This window comes from Carettochelys insculpta, chromosome 25 (assembly GCF_033958435.1).
Source record: "Carettochelys insculpta isolate YL-2023 chromosome 25, ASM3395843v1, whole genome shotgun sequence".
NCBI classification, from domain to species: Eukaryota; Metazoa; Chordata; order Testudines; family Carettochelyidae; genus Carettochelys; species Carettochelys insculpta.
Genome location: NC_134161.1, coordinates 13,583,136 through 13,598,273, shown reverse-complemented (window position 1 = coordinate 13,598,273; position 15,138 = coordinate 13,583,136). Strand labels below are relative to the sequence as shown.

Genomic DNA, 15,138 nt, shown 5'->3' with positions numbered 1-15,138 from the left:
TCAAAAAGCTACAGCCACCATCCTGACTGCTATTAGAGATCAGCTCCTCAGTCTGCCACCCAAGGATCAGCTGTCAGCTTTCAGCTAGGGAAGCTTAACACCCTCCTTTATTGAGATTTCACTTGGGTAGGCGATTTCAGTCACTGTTGTACAGAGTGACTTGTGATCTGTCAGTCAGGAAGGCGTGATCTTACTAGGAAAGATCAAATTCACGAGCCAGCTGGAGCTCAAAGCCAGGAAGTGCTGTCCTAGCAAAGAGTCCCAGAGCTATAGTGCAGGTAGAGGTAGCAGGTGTCTAACCAGAAAACTCACCAGCTTCAATTTTGGTAGATTTCATCACTGGGCTCAGAATTCTATTTTAATCCATAAAGAGGAAAATCCTGCCTTTCCCTGCAGATGGTCCCTCTACAGAGACACCACTACTGTTCTGCTGCTTGAGGGGTAAGGGAAAGGTAGAGGGAAGTGTGAAGTTGAGCTCTGCAGGGCACAGGAATGCCAGCAGTGTTCCCTGTAGGCTGAGTGGTTGGGCAGCCACCCAGGAGAGATTCAGGTGTCACCCAGCTGATAAGCAGTGCCCTCAGCCACCCACAGTATGGAGCATGTGTTTTTAATGGTGGTGCACATCCATACATGCATTGGTACATATAACTAAATTTAGTCCATCCATAGATGGAAAAAAGTAGAAGGAACACTGAGTGCCAAGTGTGAATATGCATCCAAAGGTGGAAGAATCCCCCTTGAAAGTGCCAAAGTAGCTCTTCAGGCTGAGCAGAAGGGACTCAACTGGGCCTTGAACATGCCTAACGAATAGTTTCTCTAGCTCAGTAGAGTCCACAAACATGGACACTGTTTAAAGATCAGCTTTTACATAGTTAGAAGCATTTTATTGAAAGTCACTTCTTAATGGCTAATACCACTCTGTGACAGCAGCTCTGGCAGAAGCCTGATTGGACTGTCCCTGTATGTGCTGTCTTAGAAATGACACATGAGCATCGGGGTGAGCTCTTCTCTTCTCCATCCATTCAAAGATAAGACTCAGGACCTGACCCTGTCCTGAGTACCTGTGCAAAGTGAAGTAAAGCACTGCCAATCTGACATTCAACACCCTCCTTGCACAGAGGAAACAGTGACTACACCATGTGTCCATCTACAGGGAGGCATGCAAGCTTCCAGTGACATCTCCTCAGCCCGACCCAGAACAGAGTAACACATATGCATGAGGAAAGGCTGAAAGGAAACCCAACTATCAGAGAATACACTCACCCCTTACAGCATCTTTTGCTGGTCATCCTGGGAATTAGCTCTCCCTGTCTTGTACTCTCTGTCTGGTGATGTCTTCCCTTATCTTGTCTCTACTGCCTCCCTCACCCCTTGAGCTGCAACTTTCTCTTCCTGATTTGGCCCTCTGATCAGGTCACTGAAATCCTCCCCTTCTGGGGAATTCACAATCTTTCCAGATCTGCTGTGCCATTGGCTTCTCCAGTTGCCTTTCCTACTCCCCAGTGGCCAACAGGGGAGCCCAAGTCCATCCTTCATACTGGGTTCCAGCCCAGGGACCCTAAAACAAGCAGCTTCTACCCTACCCCTTGGTACTGTCTCCCTGGGCTTCTTCCTACATCACTGGCTCCAGTCTTAGTAGGTTTGCCTGCTTTCTTTCACAGACAGGCTGCAGCTTGCTTCCCTGAAGTTTTTCCTAGCCGCAGCCCATGCCTATTCTTGAACAGGTGAGCCTGTTCCCAATCAGTGGCCTTCCAGTTTAATCAGCTTGCAGCATAATTAGCTATTGAGCCAACATGACTCTTGCAGGGCTTGTGTGTGGAACATATCCTATTACTCTGCTCTTGCAGTGGGAGAATTTATTAGATTGAGGTGAAATGTTGGCCCTAGTGAAACAGTGGGAGTTTTGCTATTGACTTCAGTGGAGTCAGGATTCCATTCTGTCTCCTATGTACAATTAGTTATTGGCCTTAACGTTAATTTTTCCCTTTGTCTTCCTCTGTTACAGCAGGTGTTAGTGACTGTTGGAATGAGGGAAAAGAAGAAGCGGGGCCACTGTAAAAGATGTAGTAGTCCCAAAGGGAATTGTTCTCACGTACCCATAACTGGGTAAATAAGAAGATATCACACATTCAGTACTGGTCAATTCACTGTCCAACCTACCTCCTCAGACATACAAGGGAGACTGGAATGTAAGGGGGAGAAAAAAGTTAATTTGTTGGAAATTTTTGGAATGGAGTTTTTAAAATAATTTTTGCAACCCATTTTATTCTTCAAGATTTTAGTGACAATTCTAGTGAAATTACCTCTCCCCTGGAATCAGTCAATTTTTTTTTTATTTACCAGAAATTGGGTTTTCAGTAAACAAAAAAATTCAGGATATTTCCCCCTGAAAGCAAAGGGTTCATTTCAGTGTATGTTTAAAATCTGTTTTAAGATTAAGAAATAACTTGGGGACAAGTTCTATTCTTAGACCTCTACAATTCGATTGTCTTTGATGAGGTTGTATGATGTAATTAAGCATATGGCTTGTTTTATCACATGTATCTAGGATCTTGCATTCTTAAGGATGTCAAGTCACTTTACAGCTCTGCTGCTATCTTATAACATGTACCCTGTAAAGATCGTTGTGTCTTTGCAGAATCAGTGCAGAACCAAGCTACAAAACTGCTTGCCCATCCACCAGTGAAATGCAGCCAACCAGAGGCTGGATAATGGCTATTCAAGGCAAATTTGAGAACAATGTTTCAAAGAGACAATTCAGAATCACACACCCCATTAATTCAGTGATGCTTTGCAGCCATTTCCCCAGTAAGACCTTTCTTCACATAACTGCCTGTGCCCTACTAAATCTCTCTAGTGTAGAACTGTCCATACGCAGAAACATTTTCTTGGTGTGCCTTTCTGGGGGCCGGCTCTTTACATCTGGCACGGAAAAGCAACTGCAGCTCTGAAGTCCCCATTTGACAACTGTTTGTGATGTGCTGCATCCCACAGCAGTTTCCTACATCAGTAACTATTTTGCACACCCTAGTTTGAGTTTTTGTCAAATGCTGTATCCCATCATGTTGCAGAGTGAGAAAGAGGGCTCCTGACTCCTGAATTGTTTCCCTTTGCTTTGCTTTTCTTAACTTCAGTCTGACAAAAGCTGGGAGGGTGAAGAGTGCTGTTTCCTACCCGCCTCTCTCCATGACCCTGCTCTTCTGAGAAGTGCCAGGCAGTCTACCTCTGACTCCCATCTCCTCACAACTAGCCAAAGAGGGCAAGTTTATGACGGAGTTACTCTTTATTCTAGTATTACACTCATCCCTCATTTAACGAGTATTTGACTTATGAGTATTCACTAAAACGAGGAACATAAATACATACTTTTGTTCACTAAAAGAGTGAACTTCCCCCGCTTACATGAGCCAGCCATGGGGTCCCTGGCCAGGGCACAGGGAGACCTGCAGCCCTGTGGCTGGCTCCTCTCCAGCCACTGGGTCCCTGGCCAAGGCGTGGGGAGACCTGTAGCCCCACCCAGTCAGCTCCCAACAACCCTGGCCTGCAACTCCCCATGCCCCCCCCAGCCCCACCCGCTGCCAACACCCACCCAGGTCCGGAATGCCCCCAGCCCACCGCACTCACCATGGGTACTACACCTTTTCCAACACCCCCCCTCCCAGGTTCACATACCTTTCAAGCTGCATGCTGCCACCCCTTCCCTCAATTAGGAGCACTAGGAACCAATCAAAGACTTTTACATGTATTTTAATAGTAACTTAGTGTCACTCGTATGAGTTTTCGCCTACAAGCAGAAAGTTGGGAACCAATTGTGCTCATATAGTGAGGGATGAGTATACTATGCAGAAACCATGAGGGAATGAAAGTTCAGACCTATGTTTAGTGTGAACCTTGTGGTGACAGCAGTCTGTATCATTCTGGGAGCTAAAGAGAAACACCAGATCCGTCTGCATCCAGCAGCCTCAGTAAGAATCCTTTCGGTATTCCTGACAGACAAGAGACCTCTCTCTTCTTTACCATGCAAATCTCTAACTTTCCATCACCCAATGAAATTGGTAGAAATTGTGAGTGCTCAGCACATCTCAGGACCAGGGTCCAAGAGAGGTAACCTTGATCCTGATAGTCAACTCACGAAGAGACATTTTGACCAAGGGTACAGCTGTAGTACTGTGAAAACTGACCCTGCTGTGGTCGATCTTCCAGAGTTGGATTTAGCGTGATTAGTGTGGATGTGCTAAATTGAATTTACAGGGCTCTCCCATTGACCACAGTACTCCTGCCTCCCTTTGGAAGTAAGGGAAGTTGATGGGAGTTTAGGGTGGGATAACTTCTTGCACATGTATATTGGCAATGTTTTTCAAAACCTGAGCCAGGAAGTGGGTGCAGGCAGATGACACCTTTTGCCTCGGGAGTAAAACAAAGGTGGGAGGAAAGGCCTGGCTGTATGGGTTTGAACTGGGCTGTTGGGAGTTAGGCAGTCTCGGCAGGCTGGGGAAGCAAGGAAGAGGGCCAAGGCCCTGGCTCCCCCTCTCTTCAAGATGGATTTGTACAGCCAAGTCTGTTCTATGCTTTGTCCCCATAGTCTGAAAAACCATCAGTTCTCACTGCTGGCTGACAGTCAAATCTAACTGCAGATGGGGGTGCACGGCTTGGTGGCTCCCCCACACTCAGTGACAGAAGGAAAAGATTAGAGGGAACATTGCTCAGTAGGAGTTAAAACACTGGGTAGCCAGGGCAATGCTGCTCCCCCTCATTTGCTGGAATTGGAGCGTTCTCTGACCCTGATTCAGCTAAGAAGAGTTGTCCATCCTCCTTCAGCCCCCCTCCCAATTCAATCTGCTTTAACCACTGCCAGATTCATCCTCTAGTGGAGTCAAAACAGGAGATGCCTTTATCCCGCTGGAGGCAGTGCAGTTACATGGAGTCTACACCTGGCCTCTGATGCCTGCCCAAGCACTTCCTCACGGCAATAGGAGAGTGAAACGGAATTAAGAGGAGTGACATGCACCATAACATAGCTGGGTTTAGAGCTTTGCAAAAAGCAGATTTGCTTATCTCTTCTGGCGCCTTCCCAGCATGGCTGCTCCCCTTTCCTCACCTGCTGGTTCCTTGGCTTTGGGGGATTGTGCTACTTTCTGCTTGGATCGTTTATAGAGACTTGCTCCTTACTCTCTTCAAGGCTTGCTCCCCCTGGCCTGCCTGCCCAAAGTCCCAGCTGCATTCTCTCATTCCCTGGCACATCCACCCCTTGCTCTGTGCATCCATTTCTACCTCCTGCGCGTTCAGAGCAGCCTGGTTGATGGCAGCATGTCTGCCCTTCTATTAAACAATTTCAGGGGTGGGAAGCTATCATGTGATAAGACATTAGCTCTCCTGTTCATCAGCAGCCCACCCTCACCTGTCCCCATTAGTTTCCAGCAGGTTCCAAACAGCTGCTTCCTAAACTTCTGGAGCCCCCGGAATTGTTCTTGAAACAACACATCAAAACCCCCTGCCCCCGCCCCCCCCCTGCACTGCCCCCTCCTCCCAACTCCCATGGCCAGGACAGGCTGGCGCTGAGGCATCACTCATGGTACTTTGAAGCAGCCATTTGCGTCGGGTTCAGACAGCTGGACCTGGCTTGAAGCCTGTTGGCCCTTCGGGCTAAGCTGGCTTTCTAAAATAGTCCCCCTTTGCAGGGTGACAACTGCACAATTATTTTAGACACTGTTTACAGACCTGCTGGGTAACCTGAGCTCTTGGACAAAGCACTGACATAGGAAGCAGAAAGGGGTCAGTAGGAAGGGCTACTGTTTTTCAGCCTTATCAGCAAGCCAGCACTGACGGGTGCTGTGGAAATAGAGTTAATTGGAGATACATACATCTCACAGAACTGGAAGGGGCCTCAAGAGGTCATCGAGTCCAGTCCCCTGCCCTCTTGGCAGGACCAAGCACCCCCCCACCCTGACTTTTTTAATCTATTTGCCCCAGATCCCTAAATGGCCCCCTCAAGGATGGAGCTCACAGTGCTGGGTTTAGCAGGCTAATGCTCAAACCAGTTATAGAAGCCACTGTCTCCCTATACTGACACTCAGCATCTCATTTTAGGCATCTTAAAAAACACGTATTTCATGGTACGCTTTAAATTCCATCAATGTGCAAAGCCCAGGAAGTGTCCAGAGGCATGCGTGATGATGGGAAAATAAACTAATAATATAAATTATGGGTCCAGTCCAGCAGGCAAAGCTTCCATTGACCTGATGGTGGACTGAATCTGGGCTCTGTGCACCCTTGGTCTTCAGATCCCGTGAAAAAGCTGAAGCTGAAAAGTTTGCATCTGCATCTTCATTTCCACCAGAGGGCAGTCTGGTTTAGTCCCTTCCAGAGTGCGAGCTGCTAAATTCATCTGCAGCGTAAGTTTCTCCAAAGAAAAATTTGGATATGATGTTTTGGTTCTGGCTTATCCATGTCAGGCACCTGAATATCCCAGCATTCAAGGAAATGCAGCTGGTGTTCAGGTGGGCAGAATCTATGTGAAGACAGGATGAAGGATAAGTGCTATGTGAATGCCCCTGCACAGAGGAGTAATAAATTGCAAGCAGAGCTGGTTGGAATATTTTCAACCAAATTATTGGATGTTGAAGCTGGCATATTCTGCAGAGATGCATAGGCTTTGATAGTTTTTTTTGTCAGGAAGGTTTCTGATGGACAGACCTTTTCTTACCTGGTGGGCACTGGCTGGAGATGTGGGAAACTCAGATGCAAATCCCTGCCTTCCTAGGTTTAGTGTGATCTGGGATGGAAAATGCTGCTCTGAATCAGGCAGAGCATGAGTTTGCAGCTGGATCCCGCACATCCCATGTCTGTGCCCTAACCACCTGTCTACACAGATACACAGTCTTCCTGAATCAAATAGGCTTTGATCTGCAAACAGACATTCTGACACAACTCCATTTTTATGACAACATTCCAAAGGTTTTGATTTAATTGCCATGTGAAACAAATACAAAGTGTCAAAGCCTCAAAAGTTGGCAAGAAACAGAACTGCCATCCTGTGGTCAGCTCTTATCTCAAACCTCCTGGTCATCCACTTCCTTACCCTCATAAGCATGGGGAAGAACATGAATGGCACATAGGCAAAGAATGGATCTCTTATGCATAAGCCTGATCTTCACTGAGTTCACCTGGTGGTTACTTGCCTCCCATGAATACCTTATGCCTGCTATGCTAAGCAAGAGTAATAGGTGGAGCTGTCACACATGCACCATCTGATTATCTTGTTCTGCATTTTGTAACCTCACTTTTGTACGTGCAATATTCCCCAGTGGAGATGGGCAGCAACTAGCCCTCAATAGAATCTCGTCCAACAGGTGTGAACGAAAGAGGTTTAGAACAGGCACGTTTGTTGTTATCCATCCTAGCTTAATAGCTGCTTCCTGGCACTCAGAACATGAAGAGACCAGCAAAAGTCCACCACGAATGGAGTAACATGATGCTCTAATGCAGGGAATTGTAAAGAGGCTGTATAGGGCCTGGACCAAGAACCAGGACTCTTGCCGTGACTCTCAATTTGGCTGTAGAGTCACAGCATAATGCTGGGTAAATCACTGCCTTGCTTTGTGCCTCAAAATGAGGTCAGTAAGGACCACCTCCCGGAGTGTTGCAAGGAGGAGTGAGGGGAAAATGTGAGGTGGGAAATACTGTTTATAAAACTCTCTGGAATGAAAGGCAGTTATAAGTGATTAATGCCCAATGTATCAGAGAGGTAGCCATGTTAGTCTGTATCTTCAAAAACTACAAGAAGTCTTGTGGCACCTTATAGATGAACAGATATTTTGAATCATAAGCTTTCATGGTCAAAGACCCACTTCGTCAGATGCAGCATCTGACAAAGAGGGCCTTTACCCACGAAAGCTTAATGTCCAATGGGAGACATTGGTCATAACCTCAGTAGGAAAAATGATCCAAATCAGGTTTTTCATAGGGACAGCATAGCAGACCAATGGTAAAGTCCAGAGCAACTAAGGCCATACTCTAGCCCTACATAACTATCTATACCTCAGCCCCAGTATTCACATCACCAGCACCAGCCCACCGTGAGGGTGACAGCTTGCTTTGATGTTACAGAAGGCTAGGGTATTTTGTAATCCCATAGCTCCATCTAGTGTTCCTAACTTGGCACAAACGTAAGTGCTATGGGACTGCTTTTTTGTTTGGATAGCTAGGCTCACTTTCAATCCCTGCCACCCACACATGCTCTCCTCCAAATGCAGACTGCAACCAGTCAGCTCAAATTGGTGTGATAAAGGGCTCTGAAGAGCCGAACGCTGACGAGCCAGCTGGCTTTGTGAGCAGCGGCGCCACGTGGATGCAATAAGCTGCTTTTTTTCTTACCCCTTCTATCAGGGTCTGCTGTGCCCAGGCCCCAGCCCTAAAATATCACACTTGTTTGTTTGTTGGCATCACCTTGGCCCACGCGACAAGAAGGGAAGGGAGTTTATGTTAGATCCCAACTAACAACTTCAGGAGAAGGGAAACCTGAAAAAACTTAGAACTGTCCCTTCTTACAACCTCTTTCACTCCATAAAGGGATAGGAACTAAATCAGAGGTTGTCTATGAGGGTCACATCTTAAGGCATCTGCATACTCACAGGAAAAATCCCTCCAAACAGAAAACAAAAACAAGAACAAAAACTAAACCAAAACAAACAAACAGGTTGCCTAATGCTCTGGTGTCCTGCCAGTTCTGAAGTAGTATCCACTATCGTGGTTATTGTGACAGTGAACTAGCCACATAATTCTGAAAATATATGTATCGTTCAAGCCAAATAGGCACACTCAACTGGCCAACTAGCCACTTGTGGCTAGTGACTAATAGGTGGACACTCTGGCTATGTCTACACAGCAGCATTACTTCAGAATACGCTATTTGGGAAGAGATTTTCCAGAACAGCTTATTTTGAAATAGTGCATCTACACATAAAAGGCTGCACCTATACTACCCCTTCCTCTCATAAGGGTTATGTAAATGCCATGGATCACAAATGCTAATAAGGAGCTGATATGAATATACAGTGCCTCATTTGCATAATGGCAGCCACCTGAGCGTCAAAAGTGTTGCTTTCTAATTGAAAACTAGCTATGTAGATGGGGTTTCTTTGAAAGGAAACCCTGATCTCAAAAGCACTCTTTTTCCCTCCTGCATCTCCTTTCTAGCAGAAAGATGATGCAATGCCCAGATGACAAAGACTATGTCTTCTACAGAGTTATTCCAGAATAGCTTGTTCCAAAGTTATTATTCCAAAATAAACTATTCTGGAATAACAAATCTATACTACAGGGAAGCCCCAAAATAAACAAAACTTGTTTCAAAATTGTGCGTCCATACACAATAGAGCCTACTGCAGATTAGAGCTCTAGAAGCACTGCCTCCAGTGGCTCTAATCTGAAATATGTTGTCTACACAGCAGCTTTATTTTGAAACAAGATATTCTGGAACAGTTTATTTCAAAATAGCCCCTATTCCCTGTCTACACAGCCGCTATTTCAAAATAGACACTATTCCTTGTAAATTTGTAAATTTGCTTCAGCTCTGATTACTACCACTTTGTTTGCTTTCTGAAGATATTTTAGTGAACCCGTTTCCTAGAAGCTATGCTGTCAGAAACAGGAGCTTGTAGGCACACAAAGCAGAACATTGAATAAACATAAACTGAGAATTTACCATCACAAGGATTTGCACCAGAAACTTGACTCTAAGTCAGGGAACAGAAACATACCAGCAGGGCCATCCTGGATGGGGATGCCAAGGCATCCTGTCCCCCTGCCCCTCTGGGACAAGCAGTAGGGCAGAAACTGCAGCAGATTGCTTCCTCTCCAGCCTCCCTTCCAACTCAAAATGCAGCACTCAGCAGTGGCCTCCTGGAACAGAGGCCTCCCAGCTGCAGAGAGGTGGGGCTCAGTGGGCCTAGAGGCCATGGCTGAGCGCTGTGTGGTAAAGGAAGAGAGAAGGCAGTGAGGAGGAGATCTGCTGCAGCTTCTGCCCTGCCACCAGCCCAAGGTAATTGTCCCACTCTAGTCCATAGGTGAGGTGTGGTGGCTGTTACAGTTCAAAAAACTCCTCCCTTCTTCTCAAAGAAGCTGTGGATGGGACAATGCCAGGCCTGCACTGAACTGATAGTTCATTTGTGGAATGAGACAAATACATGTAAATTCTCTTACTGCATCTAAAAGATAACATCTACTTCCTTGGTACAAATTCGCTGATGCAGATAGGTTAGATACCAGTGAAGCAGGTATGAAAGTGAATTACAGCTGTGTCTGGCAGCGCAATGGTTTTCAAGTACCGCTGTTACAAGTAGGGATAACACTATTTACCTCTTTGCCAGGGATGTTGTGAGAATTAATTACTTAACCTTGGTAAAGCACTTTGAGAGCTTTCAGTGAAATATTTTGAAAGTACAGAGAATAAATGAATGAATAATAATGAGTAATGAATTAATATCATTTTCTATGATAGTTATTTATCTATAACATAGTCTAAATCAGCACTGGGGAACCATTTCCTGGTCAGGGGCCACTGATATATTGAAAAATCAGTTTGGGACCACACACAAGCAGAAGTAACCCCAAGCCCTGTACAACATAGCTGCTCCCATGGTGGGAAGTGCCAACCGGACCCCTCACACTTAACTAGACATGTGCCATGCTCCAGGTGCTGAGGTGGAGGGTACTCAGCAGCGTTCCCTCTATTTTTTTCCCATCCATGGGTAGAATAAATTTTGTTATATGCACCCAGGCGTATGCAGATGTGCACCACAATGAAACACATACTGCCCACTGTGGGTGCATTGGTAATCCCTTGGGTAGTACCTGAATCTGTCCTGGGCAGCTGTCTAAGTGCTCAGCTTGCAGGAAACACTGGTGCTAAGTCCCAGAGCTTCCAGCTCATGGTGAGGAGACTTGCTTGCTCTATCCCTGGTATAAATGGTCTTTCCCAAGTAATTCAGAGTTAGCAACCTTACTCCAAATCCAAACACCATCAGCATCTGCAAATAGAGTGACACCTATGCCAGCATTTATTCATTTTGGAAGATCATTTATAACAACATTAAATAAGTTCAGGCTGTTAACGCTTCCCTGAACTGTACTATTTTTAATACTGTTTTAATATAACTTCCCAAACTCTGACATTCATTGTTCTTTTTCTCATAAATTTTCTCATCCATCTTTCTCCTTGCCCCTCTCGTACTTGTGCTTGTTTATTGTACACCAATATCAGTGTGCTGGTTTTGCCCAAAGAATAGGGCCCTGTTCACTGCTGTTGGGTACCAGTATGAGAATGGTTTACACTCACTTTTGACTGATGTAGATTTTTACACAGTACCAGACAGTGATGAATTTGACCTATTTTGCATGCTGAAGGACCTCAAGGCAATCTACCTGAGACACTGGTAATTCAGTCATCTGAATTACAAGAAAGGAAAATGGAGATTTGGGATGAAATCCTACTCCCATTGAAGTGAATAGCAAAACACACGTTGGTTTCAATGGGCCCAGGATTTCACCATTTTTAATGCCCTTTTTTATTTAAAGAACCTGTGTCAGAAAAAGTAACAAAGTGTTGGAAGAAAAACAATTGGAATGTCCAAGATATTCATGATTTAAAATACATGTCTGAATTTTCAGAGATTCAAGACTTTCCTTTCTCTTTGAAATGGGATACTTGCAGCTCAGATTCACTAAATGTTTGGAGTGCTACTGTGCTTTGTAACATAATAAAGCTAGAGTTTACTTTTCCCCTATGTTTTGTATTTTGTTTTAAGTAAAAGGAAAGTGACACAATCTATGTGGCTATCACCCTCAACATGTGCAAAGGAACTGGCTAGGCTGTATCCAGACACAGAAAACAAAGTGCAAACCAACAGCACAAGACAGAAAGGACAGGGGAGAATGTTAGCAGCAAGTGTAAATATTACAAAATTGAGGGCATTCTCCCAGAATGAGTAGCTCTTATGAAATTAACCATAAAGCCAGGGAGGCTCCCACCACAGCACTAATTGACTGCTGCGGCAGTCATTGACTAGAAGATTTTTTCCTCCTCCTTCGAGGTTTGGGCTCGGAGAGTGGGGCGGAGCTTTGTGCTTGCTTGCTCTGCGTCAGCCGCTCACCTGTATCCAGACAGGAACAGGTGCAGCTGGGTCTGGAGCAGCAGCAAGCGGGGAAAGCAGTTGGTGGTCAGGTAAAGTTCTGCTGTGAGTGAGCGGATGGGGCTCGGGGATGGAAAGTTAAGAAGGGAGAACCAGCTATCTGCTTTGTATCTAGAGATCACTCCCCGGATCAGGCTGCAGAGTGAAGAAAGGGGGTTCCGTGAGCTGGGAATCTTCTCCCTGTTCGGAGGAGTAGGAAGCGAACCCCGCCCCCGCTCCGCTCTCCTCTCCTCTCCTCTCCTCTCCCCCACCCCCAACAGGGCTGCACTCAGCCCTCCATGCAGCAGGGGACAGGTAAGAGCTCCAGGACGTAGTTCCTTGTCGTCCTGATGTGGGAAGGCTTTGCTCAGCTGACTCTCATATCAGTGTCCTCCCTCTTGCCTCCTGAAATGATAACTTTCCATGCAGAGGGGTAGGGCTTCCCCCGAGACCTAGCCCAACATTCACGGCTTGAGTTTCAGCAAGTGGCAAATAAAAGAGCAGGCAGGCAAAGGCAGAGCTGTGCAATATGATTGCTGTGATGGTGACCCTGCCTGTATGGGATGTACCTCCTTCTTTCTCTACATACCAATGTCACAGAGCGGTCCTTGATCAGGGCTTCTTAGGTTTGCTTTTGCTTGCACCTACCTGGGGAAGTTGGAGCGGGAGGGTAAAGTGTATGCAATGGTAGCAAGCTGACCAGGGAGCTCAGAATGGCTTCAGTAATTTACAAGAAGGAAATCACTAAACAAGGTTAGTCAGTTGCACTCAGGTCTGTCAGGTGAATCTGTAAAACCTCAAAGACTAACAATGTTATGTATTTATTATTTATCTCATGAAGTGGGTCTTGCCAATGAAAGCTCATTACCTAATAAATACAATTGTTAGTCTTCAAGGTGCTACACGACTGCTTATTGCTTGTGAAGCTACAGACTAACATGAGTACCCCAGACTGGCAGGTGAGTGAATGGCAACTGAAAGCTTTGGAAGCAAGAGAGGAAAAAGACCCGCTTTCAGTGATGTGACAGAACTGCTGGCCTGAAATGCTTTTGCCCTCAGTGGCTCTTGCTACAGCATTGTCTAGAAATGTTTTATTTTTATAGTGAATGAAAAACAAACAAATGTTTTGAGGGCAAAGAATAGCAGCAAGATTGAAGTCCAGAAATAACTCTTATCAACGGTCGATACTAGTGAGAGATTGGCTTCAGCAAAAATTCTGATAAGGTAAAGATAAAAAATTGTGTCCTCTATTAAAATTGATAAGCAATCTCTTTCTAACATAAGGTACAATGTCTGATACAGAGTTACAACCCTAACTATGCACTGAGCTCAAATGTTTATAAAAGGAAATTGCCACGACTTAATCTCTGTAGTCAACTGCATAAATTTCTAAGGTAGCACATATGAGAAGACTTCATGTATGTAAACCCCTTTACACCCAAAACAAGTAATTTTTTCAGCTATTTAGTTGTTAATTATAATTTTCACTGGATCCTTTTTAAAATGCAAGACTAAACATTTTCAGAAGCAACTGTCGAATGAACGAAAGTTGCTTTACAAGTCTTGCAGGTTTTATCTACCTAATTAGTATAAGTAATAACACAACAGTTCAAAACCATCATCATTCTCCCTTGATGCAGCTGGAGGAAAGAGTATAAGAAAACCTGTGGTAATAGAATGAAGTTCTGCAAAGGGGAATTTTAGCCTGACAGCAAGCACTAACAAACAAGGAAATAGATTCCCAAGGGAAGAGGATGACGTGCTAACATGATAAGTGCAGGTGAGACTTTGCAAACAAATAGGACGTCATCCTGACAGTCTGAATTTGATATTTGCATAGGGAGAATTTGCAGATAGGCAATGGGTGAACAGGATAAGAGAAGTGATGAAGTTTAAGACAACTTAGTTTGAGAGACTAGCTTTTTCCACAGATCACTTTTTGGTTCTTTTATCTTCATTTTGCTCTCTTTAAGAGCTGGAGGAGATATTCTTCTCTAACAGGTAGTGCCCTATCACTGAATGAAGGGCTCTTGGCAGTAGCTTTCCATCCTCCTTTCTATAGCATCCCAGCCTGTGAGGTTGCATGGTACAAAGAGAAACCGCAAACTCAGCCTATGTCTACACTAGGGAAAGAAAGTTGAATGCAGATAAACAATTCTAGCTATGGCAATTGCATAGTTAGAATCAACATATCTGCAATCAACTTACCTGGCTGTCCTCAATGAAGAGTGTTGATGGGGGAGTTTCTCCCATTGACCTCCATTACTCCTTGTATCTCACACAAGAAGTAAGAGAGGGTTGGTGCCACCCCCAGATAGGTTGATTGTGTGCATCCTTACCAGATGGACAAAATCAAACCCCAGAAGATTGACCCTGAGCAGGTCAATTTTCTGGGCTACCATAGATATAGCCTCAGTGACAACATTGGGAATACGGAAAGCCATGTGGGGAAGGAAAGCTACCTCTACCTCCGCTGCCCTGCTGTTGCCACTCCCTGATGCTCTTCCTATAGCCAACAATATTCTTCAGGGGCTGGAAATAGGAACTAGAACTGCACTGGGTTTGGGGAGCTTGCAATAAATGAAGCAAGTGTCCTGTCATGTGTAGCTGACTCTTATACAGCAGAGGCCAAGCTTAGCAGCTTTGTGAGATAAGCCCTTTTGCTGGAAATAGTCATCTTTACTAACAACAACAACAAAAAAAAAGAAACCCAAATAAACAAGCAGTCCTATAGCACTTTAAGGACTAATAATTTTATTTACTAGGTAATGAGCTTTTGTGGGTGAGACCCACTTCATTAGATTCTGGAGCAAAACTGAGCGAACAGGGTAAATACAGTGAAAAGGTCAGGGGGAAAGGCAGGGGAGCCTTTATATTTATTCTGTTTGCTCACTTCTGCTCCAGAATCTGATGAAGTGGGTTTTATCTGTGAAATCTCACAGCCTAATAAATAAAATTGTTTCTTTAAGGT

At 45.0% G+C, this 15,138-nt stretch overlaps 1 protein-coding gene and 1 long non-coding RNA gene across 3 annotated transcripts in view; one reads left to right on the top strand and one right to left on the bottom strand.

Annotated features, from left to right (window-relative positions):
• Positions 1-15,138, bottom strand: part of LOC142001564 (uncharacterized) — a 236,758-nt gene that overhangs the window by 200,571 nt on the left and 21,049 nt on the right. The window lies entirely within an intron of this gene.
• Positions 12,183-15,138, top strand: part of LOC142001563 (transmembrane protein 45B-like) — a 34,350-nt gene continuing 31,394 nt past the window's right edge. The window contains exon 1 of one of the 2 annotated variants that reach the window (XM_074976946.1): positions 12,183-12,220. The gene's annotated coding sequence lies outside the window, so the exon portion shown is untranslated. Of the gene's footprint in view, positions 12,234-15,138 lie in introns of both variants that reach the window. The other variant, XM_074976945.1, reaches the window with a different exon arrangement.